The 27,961-nt window shown below is 39.3% G+C and overlaps 1 protein-coding gene and 1 pseudogene across 8 annotated transcripts in view; one reads left to right on the top strand and one right to left on the bottom strand.

The window, feature by feature from the left end:
- The window catches only part of Rere (arginine-glutamic acid dipeptide repeats), a 379,832-nt gene that overhangs the window by 170,681 nt on the left and 181,190 nt on the right, over positions 1-27,961 (bottom strand). Inside the window, exon 1 of one of the 8 annotated variants that reach the window (XM_074081438.1) lies at positions 20,645-20,719. The exons of the other annotated variants lie outside the window; for them this stretch is intronic. The gene's annotated coding sequence lies outside the window, so the exon portion shown is untranslated. Of the gene's footprint in view, positions 1-20,644; positions 20,720-27,961 lie in introns of those variants that run through there. 8 annotated transcript variants of the gene reach the window in all.
- LOC109682333 (phosphatidylinositol transfer protein beta isoform pseudogene) lies at positions 30-27,959 on the top strand (annotated as a pseudogene).

The following is a 27,961-nucleotide window of genomic DNA, read 5'->3' as shown; positions in this document are numbered from 1 at the left end:
GCTATGCAATATCTATACAATTAAACACTATGCGGGTATATATTTGTTAAGGAGGTGATAAAAGAGGGGGAAATTTTTTTTGACAAAAAGAATCCACAGCATATATTCCTGAGTGCAAGCTGCAGAGTAGCATACCTGTTTGAAGCTTCTGTACTCACTTGCACATGCACTGAGACACTCAGGATGAAAACATATTAAAGTATTAACAATGATTACCTATGTGAGGTGAGGTTCAGGGGAAAAAAATGTGGGCAAATAAGAGTTCAAGAATGGGAGGATGACTTCTATTACTTTTGAATCATGTACATATATTCCCAATTCAAACACATTATAGTACTGAGGGTTAAACTCAAAAACCTTGTCCTTGCTGGGTGGGTACTCTACCACTTGAGCCACTCTGGTAGCCCACTTTTTTATTTTTAAATCACAGGCTCTTTTTGTTATCTCACAGCCCGTTATGTTCTCTCTCCTTTCTTCCCACCTAGTATGTTTCTACTATTTGTTTCTTTTTTATATAGCTGGCCTTCTGGTGGATGACAGACAGTGTTTAACAGAGTTAAAACTTGTACCTGTTATACTGTCAGTGAATAAAACTGAACTGGAATAAGCCTATAAAATTACAGTATCTGTGCCAACAACCTAGCAAACAATCTCTCAAAAACATTAAGTGGTCATATATGCTCTCTGCTACTTATAGAAAGTCACATACTTCCTTGTCCCCCACCATGTCATACTATCTTTATAGGGGCCACCTTCCCTCAAAAATGCTCAGTGTTTCTGAATGTAGAGGCATAGAACCTTTAAATCTGAAATCTACAGAACCTCTTAAAGAATATAAGATGTTCCACTCAATGCTACCTTATAATTCCTAAAATGAAAAACTAGTATTATCAAATCCTACTTATACTGCTATATACCACTGAGACTGTACACACACATAAAAAAGGAGCAAGTCATGAATGAGGTATAATTGAAACCTCCCAGAAAGAAAGCTCAGAGCACTATTTTTATCATAATATTTTTTGTCTATGTTTGCTATTTCCACAAACTCCTCTTTGATTACAGATTATGTTTTCCAGGACTATTTGGCAGCAAACTGCTGACAAAGTACTGATGGCAGTCCCCTTCACACAGTCTTATTAGCATTTCTATTGCTGTTCTGCACACACTGGCATTGTAAATCACACACACTCAGTGTGATGTACAATCACCAGTTACCTAATAAAGAAGGGTATTGCAAATGCTTTGAACTCATCTGACTGTATGCTCTGATAATTAAACTCCATTATGGTGTCTAGCTTTAAAATTAAAGGCAGGCAACATTGAAACTGAGTGCCAGCCACAGGGCCATCACATCTGCAATGAAATGTCACTTATATTAGAGTTCACATCCACTTACAGAACACAACCAGCCAGAGCATCTATCGCTTACATTAAAACAAGCAGAACCCAGCAGTAGGGCTGTCAGAAGCCATCACATGGTTTAAATGGATTTCTCCCCTTTTCAAATATCAAGGGGTCCTCTTTCGCAGAACATCTCACTAAGGGGTTTGGCCTTTTAACAAAGAGAGCTGCCCAAGATGAAAGAAACACTCAAAAGACAGGATATACAGCAAAGCCCAGCTCAGAGCTAGAGACATCTGTCCTCTGTGTTAAAATATAAAACAGTAAAAGATCCTTTAGACAAAAAATAAACACATGTAAAAAGGGAACTTTTGTTAAAGGCACTAACAAAGAAGTAAAGACCCAGTTCCTAAAGAGTATCTGTTTGGGGCAAGTGCCTGAGAGGGAACCCTCCTATCCAGATCTGTTAATTTCCTAGTTCTTAAGAACAACAAAACCTTTCTTGAAGTCTATGATTAAAGCCCCAAAGACAAAGCAGTCATCAGCACAGTGTCCAAGAGTCACCAGGATTAGTGCAGGGTAAAGTTCACAGACTTCTACAAATATACAATCAAACTCTCCACTTATAAGCATCAAACAATGTTCTTTAAAGCAAGAATCAAGATAAGCTTCCCCAAATCCTCTGTGCCCAGAAAAGTGTCTTCAAAAGAAAACTTTAATAGCTAACTTGTGACAAATAACACATAATACAGCCATTACTTACCTATTAACAATATTATCATATTCTGTAACTCGGGAGTGCAAATATCAGAGGGAATTGTAAGAAATCATTTTCTAGCTCCAACATCAGTGTTATGTCAGACTAACTCAAGAAACTATCAAGAGTCTTAATTGGCAGTAAGTAATTATTGGGACATAAAATGAAGCAACACCCAAGAAAATTTAACATGATCACACAGAAGAGGAGACAGTGGAATCAACTGCCTGGGGAATTTATAGCCTAACGTTTCTTTGCACTTATATAGAAAACAATATTTAGTGACTACATTTCAAATCAGGCTCTAGAATTAAGAATTCTTAAACTATGCTAAGATTTTGCCTCTTGAAAATAATCATTACATTCAAACTATTGCATTAAATTTCTGAACATTCCAAGGATCCCAATTTAAGAACCACTGCAAGCCAGGCATTGGTGGCTCACGCCTATAATCCTAGCTACTTGGGAAGCTGAGATCAGGAAGACTGGTTTGAGGCCAGCCTTGGCAAACAGTTCATGAGACCCCCATCTCCAAATTAACCAGAGCAAAATGGACTAGAGACATGGCTTAAATGGTAGAACACCTGCTTGCAAGTACAAAGCCCTGAGTTCAAATCACAGTCAATTTCCCCTGCCCTTCCAAAAGAACCACTGTACTAAGCACTATCTTTCACAATTTAACATTTACTGTCTGTACCTCCATTCAGCACCTCAACAGAACCTCTACTCCACAGTGCAGTAATATCATCAGTTTTCATACTGGCTATTCCTAGAAACTAAACTAATGTCCTAGAAGCTAAACTAATGTCCTGCACATAATAGACATTTAACTAAAAGGAATACACGAGAAGTTCAATGAATGCCAATAGAAAACAAAGGTATAATTACCCTAAGCAACAAAACATTAAGTTAACTTAATCTAAAAGGACAATTTACGAGATTTCAAATCCTTCTTCTACCCCCACTTAAAGAATAGTAAGATGCTCCGATATATGGAAGTTAGCTCTCCATCCGCCAACCTATGTTTTTAATAGCACATGAATAAATTCTTTAGTTCTAGCTTATCAATATGAGCTCTTAACTCCCTAAGTAAGTCATGTTAAGAGTAGATTGGACACCAGTGGCTCACGCCTGTAATCCTAGAAACTCAGGGGGTAGAGATCAGGAGGATCATGGTTCGAAGCCATCCCAGGCAAATAGTTTATAAGACCCAATCAAAAATACTTAACACAAATAAGGGCTGGTGGGTGCTCAAGCAGTAACAGAGCCTGCCTAGCAAGCATGAGACCCTGAATTCAAACCCCAGTACAAACAAACAAAAGAGTAGATTACTCCCAAGACAATTCATTAACATGTTAACTTCAAAAAAGTTAGTATTTAATAAACAGTAATTTAAATCTTAATTTCTAAACAAAAGTATTCACTTGTAAGTTTTTTCCATTTGTGTACATTATGTCTAAGTCTTCCAGTCCACAATATAACAAACTCAGGTTGAGCTACTGAGCAAAGACTCATTATCGTAGCTATCGTACAAAAGAGGTGAAAGGACTAAGAATCACCATCTCTCATCATAAGAAGAAAACACTATGATCCTGAAAGTGTTGCAAACAGGGCCTTGTATGTTTTTATTTAGTCCTAGTCCAGTGATATTTGAAAATACAATCTATATTTTGATATATTTTTATATTACACAGAAGTGAAACAGACACAAATTCAGCAAGAAAGGTAAAATAAATTTAAAGAAACAGAATGTAGAAATGCTCATACTTTAATGAAGGCTCCCTGTTATATTAAAATTTCTTCAAAAGGAAAGCTTATATATCAAAAATTCACTGTCTCTTTAAAATCTAGCCATATTCATCCTTTTCTTTCCCTGACAGAGGCAAAACATGTAACAGTTCCTAACTTATACCACTTGGTAAAATAAACACTATCATACCACTTTCTTATAAATATATCTGAATGAAATCTTTTTTTTTTTTTTTTTTTTGCAGTACTGGGGTTTGAACTCAGGGTCTCATGCTTGCTAGGCAGGCGCTCTGCCACTTGAGCCACTCCGCCAGCCCTGTTTTGTGTTGGGTTTTTTTCGAGGCAGGTTCTCATGAACTATTTGCCAGGGCTAGCTTGGAACTATGATCCTCTGATCTCTGCCTTCTTAATAGGTAGGATTACAAGCATAAGCCACAGGTGCCTGGCTCAGAATGAAATCTTTCTTTGATCATCCACAACACAGTATACAACAGTATATGGTACGTAAAGCTGAGGGAGAGAGGGATTTGAAAAAATAAAGCCCTCCCAATTAACAAGATCAAGGATATTTAATAACTAACCAAATAAATACTAAACCAAGAAGGACATGTCTTTTATTTTACTCTTGGACAAGTGCTCTACCACTGAGCAACGTATCAGCCATTGACACTTCCAAAATGAATGACATTATACATGGTTATCTGATATGCTATGCTCTTTAAAATTCAGCATTCCATTACAAGACCCTAGAAAAACAGCCCATGGTAGGGGTTAATATAGAGAAACTTACAAGAAAAAAAGACTTTTATTACTACAAGACATTGTTAGGAAGCACGGGGCAGCATGAGACACATAAGACCAGGAAAAAACAGAACTGTGGCCCAGGACAAGACTCTACTCAAAGAATAGCTAAAGAAAAAGGGTGAGGTGGGGGGGAGCAGCTCAAGTGTTAGAGTGCTTGCCTAGCAAGTGTAGGGCCCTGAGTTCAAACCCAGCACCACCACCACCCTTAAAAAAAAAAAAAAAACAGAAGAAATTGGCAGAGCATGGTGGTATACAGTTGTAATCCCAGCTACTTGGGACAGTGAGGCAGAAGTATCAAAGTTCAAGGCCAGTGCAGCATACTCCATGCCAGAAGAAATTATAGCTGCATATTTAAGGTACACAAAGAAGCATGAGCCAGCAAAACTGACCTTTGGTGGAAGGGCACAAATAACATCAAAAAGTCAGGGGCTACTGTCCTGAGTCCTTCCTAAGGAATGCTATGTGAGGATGACTGGTGAAGAGTAAATGCATAGTAACTTGAAGAACTAAGACTAGACCAGGGTGAAGAGAGAAAGAGTCAACCATATGCAATCTAAAAATGTAGATTATCTCCTGCATTTAAAACATGGGAAAAAAAAGGAAGAGTGCAAACAAAACTTTGCTCTTTCACTGTTCTTAGAAACCATACGTGGTGACTGCCATATTAGCAGCATTACTCAGAAACCATTATATGGGTAGATGAGATAAAGAAAATAATTATAAGATATACTAATTCCGTCACCCTATTTCCTTGAGAACTAAGCATTTCTAGGTAAAAGAAAAGACAGATGGAACAGGGTAGAAGTTAAATAAAAGTTCAGTAATCCTGGATTTAAATGAGAAGTATCATTATGACTAGTAAGGTACAATACATACTTTTCAACTATGCCCACTGAAACTAAAGAAATACATTTTCACATCATTAACATATAAATCAAAATGTCTACAAATAATAAACAACCCAGCAGCAATAAGATCCAAATGTTCTGGACTGTTTTTGAAATATTATTACCCAGTAAAAGAAATAAGGGATTCTAGTGTAAAAGATGATTTTAGGTCTGCTGCAGGAAAGGTGCAAGATAAAGATGGAAAACCTTCATGTGCAGATAGCAAGAGTGGCGGAGACAACTAAGGAGGTGCTGGAAACACGCTGATTAAAGGATTCTGTGTGGTTTTATGATGTTCTGTTCAGAAGAAGCTAGTTAAGAATGAGACTGGTGGTAGAAAAGGAATTAAAATCCTTAAGAATGAATCTTAGGATGGAGAAAAGGGACAACATACACACACAATTTTTCACCTAAAGAGCAAAGTTCCAGCATTTAAGGATGGTTGCTCCTTGAGGGTTCCTTGCAGTTTCATAAGAAAACTTGAAATGAATACCCCTACTGTAGAACAATTGTAAGATATGAAAGATGATTTCCATGAAAATTGAAAATATGATACAAACCAGACTTGGGAACATTAAAAAATGTTCATAGTTTAGACCCAAACACATGGAAAACTGTTGAAACTATCCATATAGATACTTCACACAGCAGATTTCAAAGCTGATGAAGACCCAACATTATTCGAATCAGTCAAGACCAAGAGAGTCCCACTCGGGCTCAACTGGAAGAAGGAGCTAGCAAACAACCCTGACTGTCCTCACATGTGTGACCATCAAATTCAAGTGGTGGAGCTGTGAGGCTAAACAGAAAATAGAAAACTTCATTCGGAAGCAAGAAAAAAGGATATTTACAAAGTTTTCAACATCAGTTTTTTTGTTGTTGTTGTTTTGGATTGATCTGACAGTGGAATAATACTATACCACAGGGATAATAGAAAATGAGACTCAGAACTAGAAACAATGCATAAGAAGGGTTCCTTCTGGGGCATGGCAGCTGGTGGTGTCCAGACATTAGGTTAGAGATAATATCAAACTGTTTACATAATCAAGGTCAAGTGAGGGGAAGAAGTGAGGCCAGTGATGAGTGTAGAAGAACTAGCCTGGTATCTTGCAGTGTTGTCATTTCCAACATGGGCTTGTGATGAGGTTCACACATACACAGGTTTCCAGTCACATGTGTTTATGTGGAACACATGTCGAGCTACATATCCAGATACATGCATGTGTATATATGTAATGGAAATAAACTGAAGAGACAAGCACAATTTCTCTAAAGTACTCTACCTATCTTCAGCAAGGATGCAAAAGAAGCTGGGCACCAGTGACTTGTGCCTTTAATCCTAGCTACTTGGGAGACTGAGATTGGGAGGATGGAGGTTCACGGCCAGCCTGGGAAAATAGTTCATGAGACCCCCATATTTCCAAAATAACCACAGAAAAAAATGGACTGGAGGTGTGGTTTAAGGGGTAGAGCACCAGCTTTGTACTTTGCAAGCATGAAGCCCTGAGTTCACCCCCAGTACCAATGTCCTCCAAGAAAAAAAAAAAAAGAAAAGAAAAGAAAAGGAAAATGTTTTAAATAAATATATACTTAGAACAGATATTAATAATTAACAGAGTAATAGCAATACTGGAAAAATTAACTGCAATGTGATAGTAGCTGGTATGTTTCATAAATGTCAAGTTGTGGACCAACTTAAAAAAATATCCCTAGAGTCACTCAGGAGCCAGTGTTAAAAGGCTTCCCCATTAACCATAACAGGGCAATCTGACTTCTGTAAGGATTAATACAAACCAGGCGCAGGTGGCTCACACCTGTAATCCTAGCTACTCAGGAGACAGACATCAGGAGGATCGAGGCTAGAAGCCAGTCCAGGCAAACAGTTCATAAGACCCTATCTCGAAAAAGCCTTCATAAAAAAGGAGTGGCTCAAGGAATTGGCCCTGAGTTTGAACCCCAGGACCACCAAAAGAAAAAAAAAAAAAAAAAAAAAGAAAGGAAGCAATGCCACAGTTATTCTGGCTAATAAATGATAATGAAACAATCTTACAATTTTACAACACCCAAGGAATTAATGGATATAAGCTAAAAAGATTTAAACACAAAATCAGATATCATGTACCTCCTGATAAAAGTATAGTACACTATAATCTTGCCAAATGGATCAGATCTCACTACACACAGACATATGCTTAACTGCACTATGTAAACAGTAAAATCCAGATGGCAGTAGACTCTTTTCACCAAATGCCCTGGGTTCATCAACAAATAAAATTTAAGAAAATAAAAGGATGAAGGGAAAGAACCTACAGATTATTACACAGTAGATTCAGGAGACACATCACAAAGAAAACTATACAATCCAGAGAGTCACACTTGGGTGATAAAACCATAATGGAACATAAAGAAATAATTATTGTAAAAGTGAAGGTACAGTGGTTAATTTGTTTCGAAAGGACTGTCAGTGCAAAAGGCAATGTGCTCCCACATGATTCTGAAAGTCCCATTTCTTGACCTACATGTTACAATAATTAATGAAGTTACACATATACTTTGTGTGATCATTTGTTTTTGCTCTAAATAAAGTCATTTTTTAAAAGAAAAAGAAAGCACTAATAACATACACCACCTGTATTCTGGTTTTAAAAAGGCATCGGCTGAAGCTCTTGACCACCACAGAAGGAACGCAGGAAAGAGAAAGCACGCATAAATGACCAGCCCCACCAGGACCCAGGTGAACGTCATGCCTCAGACATATTTCACCTGAAACAAAATGGTGCAGATGCACTGTATGCGGCAAATAAAAGATACATTTTATCAATGTTTACAAATTCACATAATCCATAATTACATAGCTTCTACTTAAAAGAAAAAAAACAGCATCCTAACCAAAGGAACTAAATTAGAAAATGTGTGTAAGAAAATAAAGACACAAATCAGGAAGCAGATGGAACTGTCACTGGATTCTACAGAGGGATGAATAGCTGCTTAGCACATAATGAACAATCCTTTCCCACTCTGAACTCATCAGAATGATATCCTTGCATTAAGAATACAGTCCAGAAAACAAGTTTAAGAACAATTTTGAAATATTAACAGGCAAACAAAACTTATAAGAGAACTCTTGTATTCTGTATTGACTCATACTCGTAATAAAGAAGCTTCTGACACAACAAACCCCTTCCCAGTCTCTGGGTCCAAAAAAACGGAAAGGAATCCTCATTCTCTTCCTCTCTCATCCACCCAACAGTAATTGCATCTGAGGTCAGGAAATCCTGAACAATCAGTCTTCAGTGTCTTTCCCATTTGTCTTCTATAGACCATTACATAGAGGGAAAAAAAATGCAGAGGCTTTAAAATTATGGAGACCTGAATTTAAAACTCTGGCTCTCAATATTATCTTAGGAAAATTACTGAAACCCCTCCCCCCAGCCTCAATTCAAAATCTGCAAAATCTCCCCTCACAAGGGAACACTACAGGGACTTCCTGTACATCTCTCAAATTATTCCACTGAATGCACACTCTTCCCTATCTACAATACAAACTCATTGGCAGCAAAGGCATGTTTTGCTGCAAAGCAGATAAATGTTGCTGGATAACTTCAATTCCTTCTACTCCCACCCCCCAGCTCTCTCTGATAGCATTCTAAATTGGGCGCTCAGTTGGTTTGCCTGAACTATTTTAGTAGCTTTCTAACCACTTCTATCTCTAATCAAATTTTCTTCAATCTTAGTTCTGATTATATACTCATCTGCCAAAATGCCATCCTTGGTTCCCCAGTGACTGATAAGTAAAATCCAGTTTCTCAGCTTTTGAAGCTCAGTATTCCTTTCCGGTTCCATCTCCAACCACTCACTTCACCAAAGCAAGCTAGACTCCAATATCCACCAAAAGAAGAAAAACAAAATTCTGCCTCCTTCTTTTGTCTAAAAGGCTTTTCTGCTCTCCATTCAAAATCCTTCAACTCTTCAAGCCTTCCCTCAAAAGTTCAACCTTTAGACACACTTACCCAAGTCCTACTCTCAAAATCACTCTCACACCTCTCTTAAGTGCCACTCTTTGCAGAATGTGGGAAGTCTTCAACATGCATTTCTCCTACTCATCTGGAACCAATCTTGAGGGCAGAGGCCATAGCTTATTCATATTCTTAATTTAACAAATATTTATTTAGCTCCTACTATGTGTGACAGGAACAGGCCAAGAGCTGTAGCCGTACACAAAGTAGGCAAACATCTCTTGAGAGGAAGACTAATTCATATCTCTTTGTTCCTGCAAAGTGGACTGTTCTGCAAATAGTATTCATTTAATAAATACCAACTGAATTTAAGGAATGTATTTTAAAAGACCAATTAACACACTGGGATATTTTAAAATAAATCATTGAAAATCCTCATTTAAGCTCTAGTCTGCAAATCTGACATATTCTAGCATTGCTTCTTATTTCAGAAATACAGCTGCCTCTTTTAAATTCATCCTAAATCCCTATAAGGTACCTAGGCCACAGAAGTCTCCAGGCCAACCCTTCTATACCTCCGGCTAAGAAAAGTTACCATAGCTCATCTCTTTGGGTGACCACGTTTTGTTTTAGATAACTCTGGCCTGAAGCCTAAAACTGAGTGTTTAAAGAGTGACCACCTGACCCAGAGGGCACCAATCTCTGTAACCAAAAACATACTAAGCCCAGGGTAAAAATCAACCTGTGCCAAATTCTGTCAGCAACCTAAAAAATAAAAAAGCAACTAAGTAACATCAGTTAAGGTAAAACTCAAGAAGCACTGCTGCCCCGAGATAGAGAACAGTCTTTTATCTTTTCCAGACAGAATCATTATAAATTAGTCTGATCAGCAAAATCATCTGTCAGGTAGAAACAGGGCCCAAAGCCTCACTCGTGGAACTGCTCTTTGACCATATTTTGTGAACCCCCAAAATATACCACCACAAAATGTGACTTGAGAAATCACTGACTCATAAAAATTAAATAAGCACGGTCTGCTAAATCACAAAAATATTTCTTCACATTTGCACTCATTCATTCATTGCCTATTTATTTACAGATTATCTAACAGAATGCTAGGTCCTGTAAGGATCAAAGAATAAGATTTAGTCCTGTTATCAAAGAGCTGTTATTCTCTTTGGAAAAGGTAAACAAAAGTAGGGTCTACCAATTTCCCTTCTTTCTTCCTTTGCCCTAAGAAACACAGGGTGCCTTGACAGTGCTGAGACCAGGCCAGCTGCATATTATCCCCTTGCATGCTAGAATTCAACCTGGGCCTTGAACATTTCTAGGCACCAATATGGTTTTTAGGGTGTTACCTAAAACACTCAAAGATCCAACATGTGACTAACTCAGAAACTAGCTCCAACCCTGTGCCAAATTCCTTGAAGCCTCAGATAGACTCCATCTGACTCTACCTGATCCCCCCATACCCTCATGGACACACCTATATAGACCATCTCTTGTCTCAGTATCTATCATGAGGATAGTGTGGTTCTCGATATGTAAGTTCTCACCCTGGGAATCCCAATCAAACCCATCTCAAAATAGCATGGGGTCTGTCTCTCTTGGGAACTTTCCTGCTGCAGCCAGCCATGACAGAGGCAAATCCAGCTGTGGATTGTGCCAGAAAGACCAAGTAAACAAACCAACAAATGATTTCAGATGACAATGTCCCAAAAAGAGAAGTGGGGGGATAGTTCACTGATAGAACACAAGCTTACAATGCTCAACACCCTGGGTTCAATCCCCAGCACCAAAAGAACAAAAAAGAAGAGAAAAAGCAATAAACACATTACAACTGGGCAAAATACAAAGATGAATATGAAGGTACTAGGGACCACAGAGAATGCCAGAAGTGCATAAAACATGGTTTTATCCCTCTGAAGGTCCAAATACCATCTGGGGATATAAATTAAGTGATGAAACAAATTTTATGAAACTGTACATAACTAAGGAGGAGGCCAGAGATACCCTGAGGATAGAGAGTGAAATGTCACCATTTGTAGCCTACAGGTCCTGTTCACTCAAAAACTGAGCTACTCAGTTTGGCATTCCCCATTCTGTTATTTTTGCTACTGGAAAAATACATAAACAATGCCTTTAAGCTTTCCAACAATGAACTTTCATTTTTTAAAAAATCCTAATAAGTGCACAGTAAGAAAGGAAACATGAAGACAATGTTTCCAGGCACCAACATGAACACACTGTCAATTTGCCATTCTGGAAAATCTAGTCCTCAAATCGTATTTCCTTCCCACTATAGCAGCCCTCTCTGCAATGCTAACTCATAGCCTTTGCTTCCTTCTGACACCACATGCCTGGGCTCACCCAGAATCCTCCAGCAGTTTCTTCTTCTAGAAACAGCTGAAGAACTGGCAAGTAGAAAGAATTGCTGAGTAGAAAGAGTTACCAACCAATTAGTCTGCCAACTATTTTCTGACTCAACTGTATAGTTCTGCAGTACGTGGAGCAACTGGAGGTTACTCAGCCATTTCAAATGTTAAGAACTGAGCATAAGCTGCAAGAGCTGTGGCCCTTCAGATCCACTATATCTAGCTGCAGCCTTCAAGAGGCAACAAGAAAGTAAATATCGGGCTTGTGGAGGACTCAAGTGGTCAGAGTCTGCCTAGCAAGCATGAGGCCCTGAGTTCAAACACCAGTATTGCATAAACAAACAACAAAAGAAAATAAATATCAAGCTACCTGAGTTGGCAGACAAGGTACATATTTTTTCCTCTGCTAATAACTTGGTGGTGTGAAAAGGCTTTTGTAGGATAAAACAAAAGGAAAAAAAAAAGGATGTATTCTGCAGACAAAATGGTCAAAAAAGACAGTGTGCCTGTGGCTCATGCCTGTAATTCTAGCTACTCAGGAGGCAGAGATCAGGAGGATTGTAATTCAAAGCCAGCTTAGGCAAACAGTTTGCAAGACCCTATGTCAAAAATCCATCCCAGAGAAGGGCTGGTGGAATGCCTCAAGGTGTAGGCCCTGAGTTCAAGCCCCAGTACTGCAAAAGAAAAAACAAAAAAAAGGAAAGTCTGAAATCAAGAAAATCCTCCACCCTCCCAAAAGCTACTTACCATTCATGATCAACTACAATGGTTCTCTTACCAGTGAATGGCAAATGATCAACATTGTCTTTGCTGGCTAAAAGTAAAAATAAAATGTCACCACCTCCTATTAGCAATACAAAACTGTCTACACAAGCCAATTAGGGACCCACAACCTACAACATCCTCCCACATTCCAAATCCAGTCCTTATGACTAACAATGAAAATAGCAAAGAAAAAAATAAATAGCAAAGAAAAGGCACCATTGTGCACCACCAAGAATTAGAGGTACCAGATTTTCCACCTGGAACTTACTTTCCTCTCTCTTCTACTGCCCACATCTGCCTAGGTCAACCAAACCCTCCAGCTTAACTGTTGTTCCATTATTTGTGCCTCCTCTACAATGCACAACTGCTAGACAACATGCTCGTTCTAGCTACTTACCCCCTACATCTTCCTAAACATTTGCACATTCTGAGGATAAGAACTCAGGTCTTCTCTTAAAAGATGTACCTGCACTTCTTTCTTTTAACTCCTCCTCGGAAAGTGCCAAGTAACAAATGCTACACAATGTGAGGATTTAATAACTTTTTATTTAACACATCAAAAGGAAACCAAATTTTGTACAGTAGGAAAAAATATTAGAAAGTGAATGTTCAGTATTATATCTATGGTGAAGGGTTTTTGATTTGGGGGGGTGGGCACGTGGAGAGAGGCGCACAGAGCAGGTACTGGGGATAGAATCCAGTGCCTTGAGCTTGTTAAAGCACTCTACAATTTGAGCTAGATACCCAGTCCTTTAGCTAGCCTCCCTTCCTTCCCTACTTCCTTCCTTTGAGATAGGGTCTTATTAACTTTCCCAGGCTGCCCTCAAACTCACAATCCTCCTTTATCCACCTCCAGAGTAGCCAGAGGGAGGCAGAGGGAGGAAGGTGGAAGGAAGAAAGGAAAAGAAATTTCTTTAATGAATTTAGAGATTGATGATACAGTGTGACATGTCATGGAAACAATGTTGATACAACTTTGGAACACCTGATACTGATTGTTCCAGCATCACCCTCATGATCTGAAAGAAATTTCAACATCAATAATTCTAAGGATCAAAAGCATTATGAAGTATGACAGACGCCACTGGGTAGTTCAAGCCTGTAGCTACACAGGAGGCAGAGATCAGGAGGACTGAGGTCAGCCTGGGCAAATAGCTCGAGACCCAACACAAAACAGGGCTGGTGGAGTACCTCAAGTAGTGGAGCACCTGCCTAGCAAGTGTGAGGCCCTGAGTTCAAATCCCAGTACCACCCAAAACAAAAACAAACAAACAAAAAAGACAAGATGCCCAAGGCATGTGCCAGTAAAGAATGAAAGTTAATTGGATTTCACCTCTTGTTTTTATTAGTAGTTACAAAAGCAAGTGCTTAACCATTTAATTTATAGTGGATACTTTTGTCAGATATGTGACTTTTCAGGGAAATTCACGTTGCTTCTTAATCAGATCTGTGACATAATTAACCTAAACAAAAAGCCAGTGGAAAGAAAAACACATACAGGATTGGAAAATTGGGTAAGAATCACAGTCAGTGTGTTAACATTCTGCAACTAGAACATCTAGATAGAAAGGAATTCACCCTGCAATGTAGCAAAGAAACCCCTGTCATATGGTTACTGTCACAGGGAAGGAATGAAGTTTGCAGCACAGACCTTTGCACTCAGTCAGACCGTGGTACAGATGGAAGGATGGATGGATAGACAGACAGACAGATAGATAGATACAGATAAACACACACATACACAAGGAGACCAAATTTGATGCGGACAATAATCAAAGCTAAAAACAAGGGAATTGCAGTTAACTTTAAAATAAGCACTTCTGGATTTTTTTTTTTTTTAATCCTTAATACTGTTGACAGTTTCCAGGGCATCTTCTAGAAAAGCTCAACTGTCCACCTGATCACTGTGAGGGTAATGATATTCCCTTAAGATACAGCAAGAAAAGTGCCATTTCATCCAGGTAGGAAATAACAACATGACTGTCTAGGTCTCAGCCCTCTGTCTTCCTCTGCAAAATGTAAATGGATGTGTTTTTCCCCCTCCCCACCCCCAGAATTCCAACTGCTTTCGGGGAAGCATCACACAACATTGAAATTTTTATATGTGCCCTCCAAATTACTATGACAAAACACATGTGTATTCTAGACTACCTCACTGGCATTATAACATTATAGGAAACTGACCTGCTACACCTCCACCTCACTTTCACTCCACACAACCACTTACGTTCTTCATTTATTTCTTCAATCAAAATACATTCGAATTCCAAAAACAATCTGCTAGTGGAAATAGGAAACACAGGACGCACAATTCACTGCAAAAAGCACAACAAAAGAACGGGCCTAGCAGCAAGGCAGCACACAAGAGAAAATAAAGGACTATCTATGGGAAGACAGGGCTGCCTATAACAGGCAAGGTCATTCCCAATCCTCCAGCACAGGCAGTATGAGGGAGCTTGGCCTGAGGGTTACAATGTTAGAAGCAGCACTACTCTCTCCATTCACTGTTTCACATGGAGGTCATTCAGAGGTTGGCCACATGTGGTAAAGCTCGACCCCCCACACACCACAGCGTCCCTGTGGCAGCTGTGCACCCAGCGGGCTGGATTCCATGTACATAAACCACAGTCAACGCTGTTACTAGAAGTTGTTACACAAATTTCAAAGACCTCATCCTATTTCTGCCCTTTCTTCATTAGTCTGCTTTTCCTCTTGACCTTCTCTTCTTTTTTTTTTTTACCTTCTCTTCTTAAACTAGAAAAACAGATTTTAAAATCTGACCAGTAATCCAGGGAAGCAGAATGTGATTTTGCTGTTTTTCAGTCTTGCACCTCATGATTCTGCTGCAGGCCAGCATCTCCTAACTTTGGTTTGCCCAGGTAACTATGTTCTTCCTAGGTGAATCAAAAAAACTTCAGAAACAGTACTGTCTCCACCAAAAGAACACAACTATGTCACATCACCAATTTTGAGACACTGAGGTAGACCGTCTCATCCCCCTTAATACAGAACTCAGAAGGCTTCCAACTTCACCCAGCAGATGGGATGAGTCCAGTTATGACTCCACATGGCAGGACATCTGGCCTAATGTCCCTCAGCCTGGAGGACAGTGGCAAAGCATCACCCACACAGGTTCTTTTCTTCCTTCCCTATTACACCAGGTTGACTTATGCCACCAGCTCCAAAGCTGAGGCTCACAAAATGAGCTACTTCCCACCCCAAGACCCCACCCCTACTAATGCCAAGGCCTCCTGCATGCTAAGAGCTAGCCCCTGGCCTTGTTTTTCTTTTTCAATCAGTTGGATGAAATTCTATCAGGCATCTAACAAATTACTCCCAACTCTGCCCATGCTATGAAACAAAAGCCAATCTAACTTCTCATATAATTTCCTTCATAAGGGAAGAATATAAAGCTCAGTGTAGGTTAATTGGTGTGCCAGGTTAATGAATATGCCAAATACATTTGGTGTTTGCTAAGAATATCACTAAACGATCTGTTAACCAGGCACCCATAGCTGCAAAAGAGAAAAAACAAAGAAAAGTAGATGAAAAATTGTGTCTATACACTCAACCAGTAACTCCAAAAAATACAAAGCCACTTAGGCAAAAGTAAGTCATGACTCTATCCAAGAGCATTGTAAAATGGAAGAGAATTATCTAAAGGGATTCACCAGCCTACTGACAAATGTAATACAAATCTCTGTCTGCCTATGACATATCACCAGCTGAGGCAAATCCCAGGTAATGAAACAATGTAAAAAGGACTCCTTTTAGTAATTTAGCCCATCGAGGAATGGGTCTGAGTCTCATTTTCGGCAGGAAAGTGCTATCTTCAGCCTTACATGTCAGTAACATCAGGAATTTAATCACAGTGCCTCCTGCTCATGATTTCCAAACTGTAGTCTAGGATAAGCCATGATCTCATGCATTTGATTTAGCTACTTAATCCACAGCAACCCGAGCAGCTACAGACTGAACATTCTATCTGTTAAATATGACCTGCCACCTGTTTTCCTCATAAATAAGTTTAGGAATGCACGATATATTTTGTTCAATCCCATTTTGGTTGTTAATAAATCTGCTTAATATACTAAGATCAGCAGAGTCATCATAACGGGACCTGCCAATCTCTAGACATCTGTGGGTGTTCTCATATAGCCAAGACCAACAAAAGGAAAACACGACAGGGAAGCAACAGCATCAACCACCATTCACCAGTTCCAAACTATGAAGTTCAAAACGCCCCTCAAATTTCAGGGAGAAAATAAGCAAACACTAAATTTAGCAGTAAGCATAGCTTTTAAGGACTATAAAAATAATTTTAAAAAATCGAACTGACAACAAGCCAGTGTGCTTTCTGACTCAAGTAAATCAAACTGCTATCATTCCTGGCAGCCCCTTCCACACTCCAGTTACACTACCATAAAACCCCACTATTGTCATTCAACTTTCATTTTCTTGTGGATTAATTAGTCCCAACCGCCAGGGACTGCATGGGGGAGGGGGCAATTCTGGTGCTAATTTGCCATGAGAGAGACAATTCCCAAGCATCCTCCTAAAATCCTTTTGATCCAAGTACCTTAATCCTAAAGTCAGCATACATACATCCGGGCATCCAAGATGCCCCACTACTGACGAATGGATTAAGAAAATGTGGTATCTATACACAATGGAATTTTATGCAGCCATGAAGAAGAACGAAATGTTACCATTCGCTGGTAAATGGATGGAATTGGAGAACATCATTCTGAGGGAGGTTAGCCTGGCCCAAAAGACCAAAAATCGTATGTTCTCCCTCATATGCGGACATTAGATCAAGGGCAAACACAACAAGGGGATTGGACTTTGATCACATGATAAAGCCAGAGCACACAAGGGAGGTATGAGGATAGGTAAGGCCCCCAAAAAACTAGATAGCATTTGTTGCCCTCAACACAGAGAAACTAAAGCAGATACCTTAAAAGCAACCGAGGCCAACAGGAGAAGGGGACCAGAAACTACAGAAAAGTTTAGATCAAGAAGAATTAACCTAGAAGGTAACACACATGCACAGGAAATCAATGTGAGTCAACTCCCTGTATAGCTATCCTTATCTCAACCAGCAAAAACCCTTGGTCCTTCCTATTATTGCTTATACTCTCTCTTCAACAAAATTAGAGATAAGGGCAAAATAGTTTCTGCTGGGTATGGGGGGGTGGGGGAGAGGGTGGGGGGAGGGGGGTGGGACACTGGTGTGGGTGGTAAGGGAGGAGGTGGGGAAAGGGGGGGAGAAATGACCCAACCATTGTATGCACATATGAATAAAAAATAAATAAATAAATAAAGTGTATCTTAAATTTTTTTAACACATTCATTTTTTTGGGCTTAAGCATTTTACAACTTCATTAACAGAGTTCAGAACTATGAGATTTTACTCTGAATGAGCTTACATATGACCAAATAACTAAAGAGTATTATTATAATTATCAAAAGCTAGTAAAAGTAATATGAACCTAAAATGCCACTGGCACATGCCTGCCAGGTAAAGGCAAGATAAACTTACTGACAAAGGTTTCTCAATGATAATGAAAACAACAAAAAGTAATAGGAGGTTTGAGTCATGACAATAAATCATGTGGTCTACACAAACCACAAGCATCCCAACTCCCAATAACTTGGGCTAGCAACAAATTTGTATCACAAGTGGTTATTTTATTTCAGAAAAACATCACCATTCATCCTACTGAATTAATGGTAGCACTTAGGATTTTGTTGGTTTGTATTTTGGCTCAAAATTAACTTATAAATTGGCTTTTGCTGCTGTATTAGGGACACAGACCTACCTATGTATTGGGGAAGCTAGGAAATTAATACAAGAGAAACACAAGAACAATAGTTTTGAGTCCCTGATATACTAAGGTTTGAGGAACATAAGACATCCTAGAAGTGCACCAGAAGTTCTACATCCTACAAAGGAAAAAAGATCAGATGTGCTTTCATAACAGTCATGGGGGCTGCCTGTCACAATCCCCTGGGATGTATCTGGAAGGAATATGGATGCCTAGGACTGCCTCCAGAACTACTGAATTCATATTTTGGTTTTACAAGTGAAGAAACTGAGGCTCTGAGAGATTAAGTCATTTGATCATACATCTAGTAAGTGTTGCCAACAAAAGTCTAAAACTAAGGCCATAATTTCAAGAGTACAATGTGTGGTCTTTTAGCCATTTCCATGATCTGGAGGGTTTTGTACTGTTCCTCCAGTTTCTCTATATATTCGAAATTACCATAAATAAAAATTAAAAACAAAACCCAAAAAAAAAAAAAAAAAAAAAAAAACAATTGGATTAGGAGCTGAGACAGTTAAGTGGTAGAAGAAGTTAAGTCAGGCACAGGAGTTTGCACCTGTAATCCTACCTAACCAGGAAGTGGAGATCAAGAGGATCTCACTTTGAGGCCAGCCCCAGTAAAAATTTAGCAAGACCCCATCTCAACCAATAAAAGCAGGGTGTGGCAGTGCGTACTTGTCATCCTTTTATACTTCATGGGAAATATAAATAGGAAGATTGCAGTCTTGTATTGCAGTCCAAGATGGCACAGGCATAAACACAAGAGCCTATTAGAAAAATAACTAAGCCGGATACCAGTGTCTAATACCTCACACCTATAATCCTAGCTACTTGGGAGGCTAAGATGGGAAGAATCAAGGTTCAAGGGCAGCCTGGGCAAACATTCTTTGAGTCCACATCTCCAAAGTAACTACAAAACAACAAAACAGACTAGAGTTGTGGCTCAAGCAATACAGTACTTGCTTTGCAAACTCAAAACCCTGAATTCAAGACCCAGTCCCACAAAAAGAGTAGAAGCAGAACAGGAAAGGTAAAGGTATGAGATGCCAACAAGGACTAAAGGCAGTCCTCTGCAGGGAAGTGGGGGTAACTGAACTCTCCTCACAGAAGAGGCTAGCTGCTGTAGAAGAGAAGCCAAGGGCTAAGAAAACAAAAGACATCTATGTATGTCTATATATACCTACAATGGAGGATGAAGAAATCAGAGTCTTTCTATATTTACCTACATTACAAACTCAAATTACCATTTAGGAACTCGCCAGAAAAACTATAATGTGTTCATGAAGAAAACCATCTTGAGGTCCAGACACTGATTATACAACAATTTCTTAACTCTTCACTGCTACAAAAAAAAAAAAAAAAAAAAAAAAACCCACTCATTTCTACATTAAACTGTAAGAAATAGTTCTAATAATGCTTCCAGAAATTCTATGACAGTCAAAAGAGTTGAAGTTTATTTTAATGAATGAAGAAAACTCTCAAGAAGAGTGTTTGCCACCTATACAACTAATAGCTTTCTGTAATCTTCATCAATCAGCATGAAATTGTCCCACTAAATCTCTTCCACAATTATTCAGATTTCCTTTTAACACTCTCTAAATAATTTCAATAAATAAAATCTACTGGTATTGCCTACAGAAATAGGACAAGTCAACTCTTTCCCAATTTATTTTGAATAGGTCACTAAAATAAAGGGAAAAAGTAAATTATATCATTGGCAGTAGGAAATAAAATTTGTTTTAAGAAATAAATGCTGGGTGCTGTCAGAGTGGTTCAAGTGATAGAGCACCTACCTAGCAAGAGTGAGGTCCTGAGTTCAAATCCCAGTGAAAGAGAGAGAGAAGAGGGGAGGGGAGGGGAGGGGAGAAAGGGGGAAAGAGGGAGGGGGGAGAGAGAGGGGGGAGGGGGGGAGAGGGAGGGAAGCAAAGGAAGAAAGGCTGAACTTTTTACATTATGTAGATGAAGCTAGTACCCAATTATTTCCAAACTGAGTATAACATAACATGGTTGGAATTAAAACATTTAAAGTAACCATGCGCCAATGGCTCATGCCTAGAATCCTAGCTACTTGGAGGCTGAGATGTCAAAACATCTTTCCTACTAAATGATCAAGATGAAAGTCAGGCCTGTATTCTTTACCATACAAAATCAGATGTTAGTCAAGCATATTGGTACATACCTGCAATCCCAGCACTCAGGAGGCTGAGGCAAAGGATCAAATATTCCAGTATTAGCTACACAGTAAGGCCCTGACCTTAAAAAAAAAAAAAAAAACCCACACATTAAAAAAAATTGATATAATTGTGACTCTTGAGTGACTTTCCTATATTCACTGCACAGGCAACGTGGATATTATGAAATTCCTCTACATAGGACTTTAATGCTAATGAAGCTGCATTTTGTGTATCAATTTATGTTCTCAAGAAATGCAAGACTGAATTCAAACCCCAGTACCACAAAATATTTAAGAATTCTTCCACCTGGCCAGATGCCAGTGCCTATAATCCCAGCTACTCAGGAGGCAGATTATCAAAAGGACTGATACAGTTCAAGAGATCCTATCTCGAAAAACCCCTTCACAAAAAAGGGTTGGCAGAGTGGCTCGAGCATTAAGAGCACCTGCCCAGTAAACATGAGGCCTTGAGTTTACTTACTTATGTGGCCTCAAATGTTCTTAGCAGTTATTTTAATAAAAGCAATTCTGGAAAGCCTGGAAGTTCTATATTCTAGTTTAGATTTTTTTTTTTTTCAAACAGTGTAAAACACACCCCAAAAGGCAGGATCAAAAGCCTGTAAGTACCTAGAAGTGATAAAGGGTAATACACTATCCCTGAAGTAAGAGAAAGCTTAATAAAATTTGAGAAAGACCATGAAATCCAATACAGATCTATGGTAACAAAAAGTCTGCTTAAGTCATAGGCAGCTATAAAAGCACCGAGCTACTGAAACCCGTGTTTTGAAAATGTGACTTGGTGTTCCTTTTGGAAAAAAGGATATGAATATGATGGAAAGAGAGCCTTAAGTACAAATTAGCTAGGGCTAGCTGAGTGGCTCAAGTGGTAGAGCGCCTGCCTAGCAACCATGAGGCCCTGGTATCTAACATCTTTCACTCAACTCGCATATAAAAAGGCAGTGATCTCAAGATCTTTCTCAAAGGTTATTTTGGTGTACTTGATATAAATTGGGGAAGCCACAGTAAATAAAAATGAAAAAGCAGTATAGCCTGGGGCTGGCTAATCTCTGCCTCCTGAGTAGCTAGAATTACAGATGTGAGCCACTGACACAGCTATTTGTTTCTTTTTGTGAGATGGGACTTGGCCTTCGATCCCAAGTGCTGGAATTAAGGCATTTGAAGGCATGTACCACCATGCTTGGCTTAGACTAGAGTTCTTTCTAAGCAACAGTTTCACTTATAAAATAACATTTTAACATTCTTTTTTCTTTTGTTTTTTGGCAGCACTAAAGTTTGAACTCAGGGCTTCAAGCTTGCTAGGCATGCACTCTTGGCACTTGAGTCATTCCACCAGTCCCCATAAACATTCATTTTTAATTATTAAATAGTACCTAATTCCCACGAAGGAAAAGAAGCATTAGAAATTGTATTTAATAATGATAATAGCACCTAAGTAAAAATAACACAATACTGTTTATACACTGGTTTGACTTGTAGTAACAAAAGTTTAAAACAAGTATCAAGCAAAGCATTCTGGTCCCTTAAAAAAGTGAATGGTGTGCCACACAGTTGTGTGGAAGTAAGGCAAGAGGATCACTTGAGCACAAGAGTTCAATGCCAGCCTGGGCAACTCAGCAAAACCCCAATCTTGAAGAAAGAGAGAGACGGAGAGAGGGAGAGAGACAGAGACACAAAAAGAGACAGAGAGAGAAGGAGGAAGGAGGGAAAGGGGGAGAAGGAGAGGAAAAAAGAAGAAAGGAGGAGGATGAGAAGGAAGAAAATGGTATACAATACTGAATGAGCAACTTTAAGAACGTATGAGTCAAGGAAGGTCACATAGGGCAGTGGAATAACATTAACCTAAGACACAGGAGACATGGCATGGGCCCCAGAAGCATCTCACTGAACAGGGAACTCACAGAAAATCCACCCCTACTGCTATGCACTAGCTTCCTACTCTGTAACCGTAGGTCTAGATGGGTGCAGGTTTACTCTAAGGGAAATGCAAAGCCCAAATTATTATATGCCAAATTTTACTTGAAACAACACCCAAAAAAAAAAAATCGAGAAAGTACTACAAACTACCACAATTTTTCAAATATATACAGAGACCATTAGAATGAATGTAAAGAGAAGTCAAAGTAGCTTTTGCTCATGTTTTTGAAGTCAGGCAAGTAGATTATCACTTCAACCACATCCCCAGCCATTCTGTTTTATTTTTATTTATTTGTGTTTTTGTTTTATGTTTTTGACACAGGGTCTTGCTAACTTTGCCAGAGCTGACCTTAAACTTGTAAACCTCTTGCCTCTGGCACCCAAGTAGCTGGAATCACAGTGTTCACCACCATGCCCACCTGTCATGAATTTTTTTTTTGGGGGGAGGTAACAAAAGGATACTATAGATATCACCACCACCACTACTAACAGAGAAACAAAATTTGCTGACACTCAAAAAGGGTTCTCACACCATACTAATACCAGTATCCATTTATCCAAGAGACAGATGCAACTGTTAATGGCAGAAGCCACCTACTTGGGCTGGCGGAGGGGCTCAAGTGGTAGAGTGCCTGCCTAGCAAGCATGAAGCCCTGAGTTCAAACTCCAGTACCACCAAAAAAGAAAAGAAAAAATGAAGCAACCTACTCTGCCAAGAGACCAAACCACAGTTTAGCTAAGGATCTCTCTAGGAAAGTGGAGGAGAGGCAAGACACTACTGCAAGGACAGTCCAGAGGTCAGTCACCTGGGCAATGACCATTATCCAATGACAATGAGTTCCCCAGATTCAAAACTCATTCATGTCCCTCAGTAAACACAAGATTTTATAAGCAAATGTGAGTTAAAGTTTTCTTTTTTCTTTCATTTTTTTCTTTCTTTCCTTTCCTTTTTTTTTTTTTTTTTTTTTGTGGTACTGGGGCTTGAACTCGAGGCCTACACTTTGAGTCACTCCACTAGCCCTTTTTTTTTTTGTGATGGGTTTTTTCAGGGAAGGGTCTCATGAACTATTTGCCTGGCCTCCTGATCTGTGCCTCCTGAGTAACAGGAGTGGTTGGTTTGGTTTTTTTGGCAGTCTTGTGGTTGGAACTCAGGGCCTCACATTTGCTAGGCAGCACCACTTGAGTAATTCTGCCAGCATGAGTGTAAAGTTTTCTTATCTGCAAAGTGGAGTAAATGTCACTGATTGTTGTGAGATGAGAACAGAGTGGCAGAGTGCCTGGAAACAAAGTAAGCACTCAACAGGTGCTTACTCACCAAACAAACTAGCTGATTTGAGGTTCTAAATGACCCACTGAGGAACGTGGATGGCAGTTCCTCTTTCCCTCCCTTCCTGTAGGCTCAAGTGATCCACCTGCCTTAGTCTCTCCAGAAGCTGGGACTTGAGGCATGGGTCACCACATGCATCTTTAATTCTTGACTTTAACTCTCATTTTTAGCACTTAAAGAATCTACTGATTAGCATCCATGTTCAAAATCACAGATCCTCCTTCCTGAACAATGTATATACATTTAATTATGCAAAGAAATTTCAGGAAGTTCACAGACCTCTTAAACTCAGAGAGCAACTAGCAGCCTATGGACATCAGATAAAGAATGTTTAGAAAATTAATAAATTTCTGAAAACTAGAATTTGTATAAACCAAAAGTCTATATGGTAATAGACAATGCTCAATGTCTGCTAAGTACAGCCACACCAAATAACATCTCAGTAAACATTAGACCACGTACATGATGATAGTTCCGGAAGATTAGAAGAGCTAGACAATTCTTATCATTAATGTTTCTGCAGTACTTTTTCTGTTTAACTGTTTAGACACAATAACACCATTGTGTTACAGATGCCTACAGCATTCAGTATGGTAACATGTTGTACAGATGTGAAGCCTAGGGGCAACATGTGGTACTACACAGTCTACATCTATACTAGGTTACACCTTATAGGTTTGTGTACATATATTCTATGATGCATTTTTCGAAACAGATCCCCAACGTTATGTGATGCATGGCTTATACTATGCTCTGTGAACCAACTATTTCATTTACTTTTTGCAAGAACCCATTAAGGTAGGTAGTACAGTATTATATACATATGTTAAAAACTGAGAAAACTAAGGGCCAGAAAGCATAATCAATGTGTTACACAGGAACATGCCAAGAGGGGGGAAAGTTTCCTAAAGTAAAATGAACCAAAAACAAAACTAACGCTTAAAAAAAATACAGAAACAAAATAACTCAAACCACTATCAAGGTATTGTAAATTATGTCTATTAGCCTCTCAGCAGAGGTCTTAAACACACAAACACGGCTAAAAATGTAAATCCTCAGTAACTAACCCTCAGTCTCTAGTGAGAAAAAGAACAGGTGCAGCCTATGTGCTTCCTAGTCTTCAGAGTGCCCTTGAAATGGCAGCACCTTCCCTGCCTTGAATAGAGCCTCTGCCATGCTGCCCTAAGGGGACAGGATCATCTTGGCCCGTCTAAGGGAGAATCAGGCAATGTTATCCTTGCCTTTCTTTATCCCCTGCTACTATTCCCACATACATCAGTGAACACAGTCCTGTTTGCCACAAAACATCCACACTAACAAATCTGTGGGAACAAATAAAAAGTTGCCTTTTCAGCATAAATAAGTTAAAAATTTATAAAATTAAATCTGATCTTGTTTTTTGTGGCACTGGGATTTGAACTCAGGGCCTCATTCTTGCTAGGAAGGCACTTTTACCACTTGAGTCATGCTGCCAGACCTTTTTTGTGTTGGGTATTTTCAAGACATGGTCTTTAAGAACTATTTGTCAGGGCTGGCCTTAAATCACAATCCTACTGATTCTGCCTCCCAAGTAGCCACTAGTGCCTGGCAAATCTGGTGATTTTATGTCACCATTAGTGAAGAACCACAGATCACATATTTACCTGAATATGAAAAGAAAGCTAAATTCTGATGCAATTAATGCTATCCTATAAAAACTAAACCAACAAAAATAGTCTGTTACAGAAAACATCTGGTACATCATGGCAAGACATGTTAATGATACTGTCTGCAACCCTGTAATCTTCTCCCAGCAACTCCCTCATTACACTGGACTAGATCTGAGTGCCTGTAGAATTTATGAGCGCTCCACACATAGGGGGAAGAGGGAGCTCTGCCAACTGGATCCAAATCAGACCCAGCACAAATGACTTTGGCAGCATGAAACATCATTAAAGAACAATCAATGCTGTTAGCTTTATTCAGCATCATCTGACCAAAAGACTTATTATCTTACTACAGAACCCTCTTTAACCTACATGTGATGGTATCTGAGTGCTTCACCTATCATGAACTTATTGAAGTCCTCAGTGGACATTAAAAAAAAATACTGGACACCTGCAATGCTATTACTGAAAATTTACTAAAAATTAGGGTTATAGGCAAAACTTAAAATCCACTCAGGAAATGCTGGTTAGTGAGCATTATGGTAAATAAAACAATGTAACACTAATGTCACATTGATTAGGTAGTAAATCAAGAAAATATCCAGCTGAAAGATAAAATCTACTACTTGGATACATACAGGAACAAAATAATAAAGACTGATGCTTTAGGAGCACGCAATCAAGACTACTAATTTATCCCTTAGGATGTCAGTAAAGCTGGGCACTGACGGTTCACGCCTATAATCCTAGCTACTTAGGAGGCTGAGAGCGGGAGGACAGAGGTTCAAGGCCAACCTACGAAAACAGTTTGTGAGCCTCCATCTCCACAATAACCAGAGAAAAGTGGACTGGCAATTTGGTTCAAGAAGCAGAGAGCCTGCTTTGCAAGCTTGAAGCCCTGAAATTCAACTCCTAGCCCCACCAAGAAAAAAAAATTCAATATACTGGCTCCAGGATTACAATTACACTTTTACCCACTACCTCAGGTTCTACCTTCCATTGTAAATGTCTATTATTCAAGAAATTCATGGCTTCCATAAAGTGGACCTTTTTTTTGGGGGGAGGGGGAATCTAATTCTTGAGTAATTATGACATGTAATACATGACATTATTGTGATAATTTTTCCTGGTTTTCTTTTCTTTTTCTTTTTTTAATTTTGAGGTACTGGGGGTTGAATTTGGAGTCTCCAGCTTGTTAGGCAAGCACTCTACCACTTGAGCCACACCCTCAGTCCTTTATAATATATTGTATTTCTACTGTCTTGATGCTCTTTATCATGCACGGAGATAACAGCCTGAGTCTCCCAATTAAGAGTTTTCCCCATTTCACACTACGTAATGAATCTTCTGAAGCAGTAGCTTGGCAGACAATTCAAATGGAATTTAAAAAGCCTACAAAACCTCTCTACTGCCTCTTACATAATAATCTTAATTTGTCTAACCTATAAGATCCTCTATAATCTGAACCCTTTTATGTTCTCACCTATGCTGCCCAGAACCTACTAACCTGTGCTCCTGAGTTCCTGCGGATCTTCTTACAACTCCCAGACTGGAAAGGCATACTACCTACATTGCTATGGCAACAGGCTGGCACATACACCTGGAAGGCTCTTCCACTTTGCCTACCCACACTATACTGACAAGTCAAAACATACCCAACTCCTAAGTCTTTAAACCCCTAACAAAATTTAACAAAGTGCTACATACAGCCTGTTTAGCAAACTCTCTTCTTAGTGCCAAGAAATTAATACTTTACCCAGCAACAGAAAATTCACCATACACTGATAGTGTCTTGTCAATGAGGGGGTGAGAGAGACAGAGAGCGAAAGAGAGAGAGAGAACGCACTATTCTCTTGCATCATTTTCCTAATGTTGCACACATTTAAACCCCACAGTCAGGTTGTCCTTCTTCAATGACTAACAGCAGTCCCTTGTACTTAGTTCGGAGCAGTAACCCCTGTCTTTCAGAAGCAGCCTCACGGTCCACACCACAGTGTCTGTACTCTAGGGCAGAGCACCACAGCTACTGCATCATGCGCACCTCACCCACCCACATCACAACCAAGTAACAGGACAGATTACCAGGGCACAGCTGCACTCTAACCCTAGCCTTCTGAAGTGTTTCTTCTACACCTAGTACTACAATAAAACCTCACAGTTTCTGAACATTCTCCTACAAAATTTCCCAAGACATTTAGATTTGTGGGCATGAGTCCCAATGAGCCTAGGAAATGTGCATTCCATACTTGGACTCAAACTTACCCCCTTTGTCCCCCATTTCAGTTGCCAACATCCATACTCGCTGCTGATTGCCACCTCCTGCTCCTTGCAACAGCCCAGCATGCTCTCTACTGGTGCCAAAATACCCTTCCACCAAACCCCACTAACTTCTGGAACTGTCCTAGAGGGGTAAGG

The sequence above is a fragment of the Castor canadensis genome, chromosome 7, assembly GCF_047511655.1.
Source record: "Castor canadensis chromosome 7, mCasCan1.hap1v2, whole genome shotgun sequence".
Lineage (NCBI taxonomy): Eukaryota > Metazoa > Chordata > Mammalia > Rodentia > Castoridae > Castor > Castor canadensis.
The sequence above is the reverse complement of the archived record's forward strand: the minus strand, read 5'-3'. Positions and strand labels throughout refer to the sequence as shown.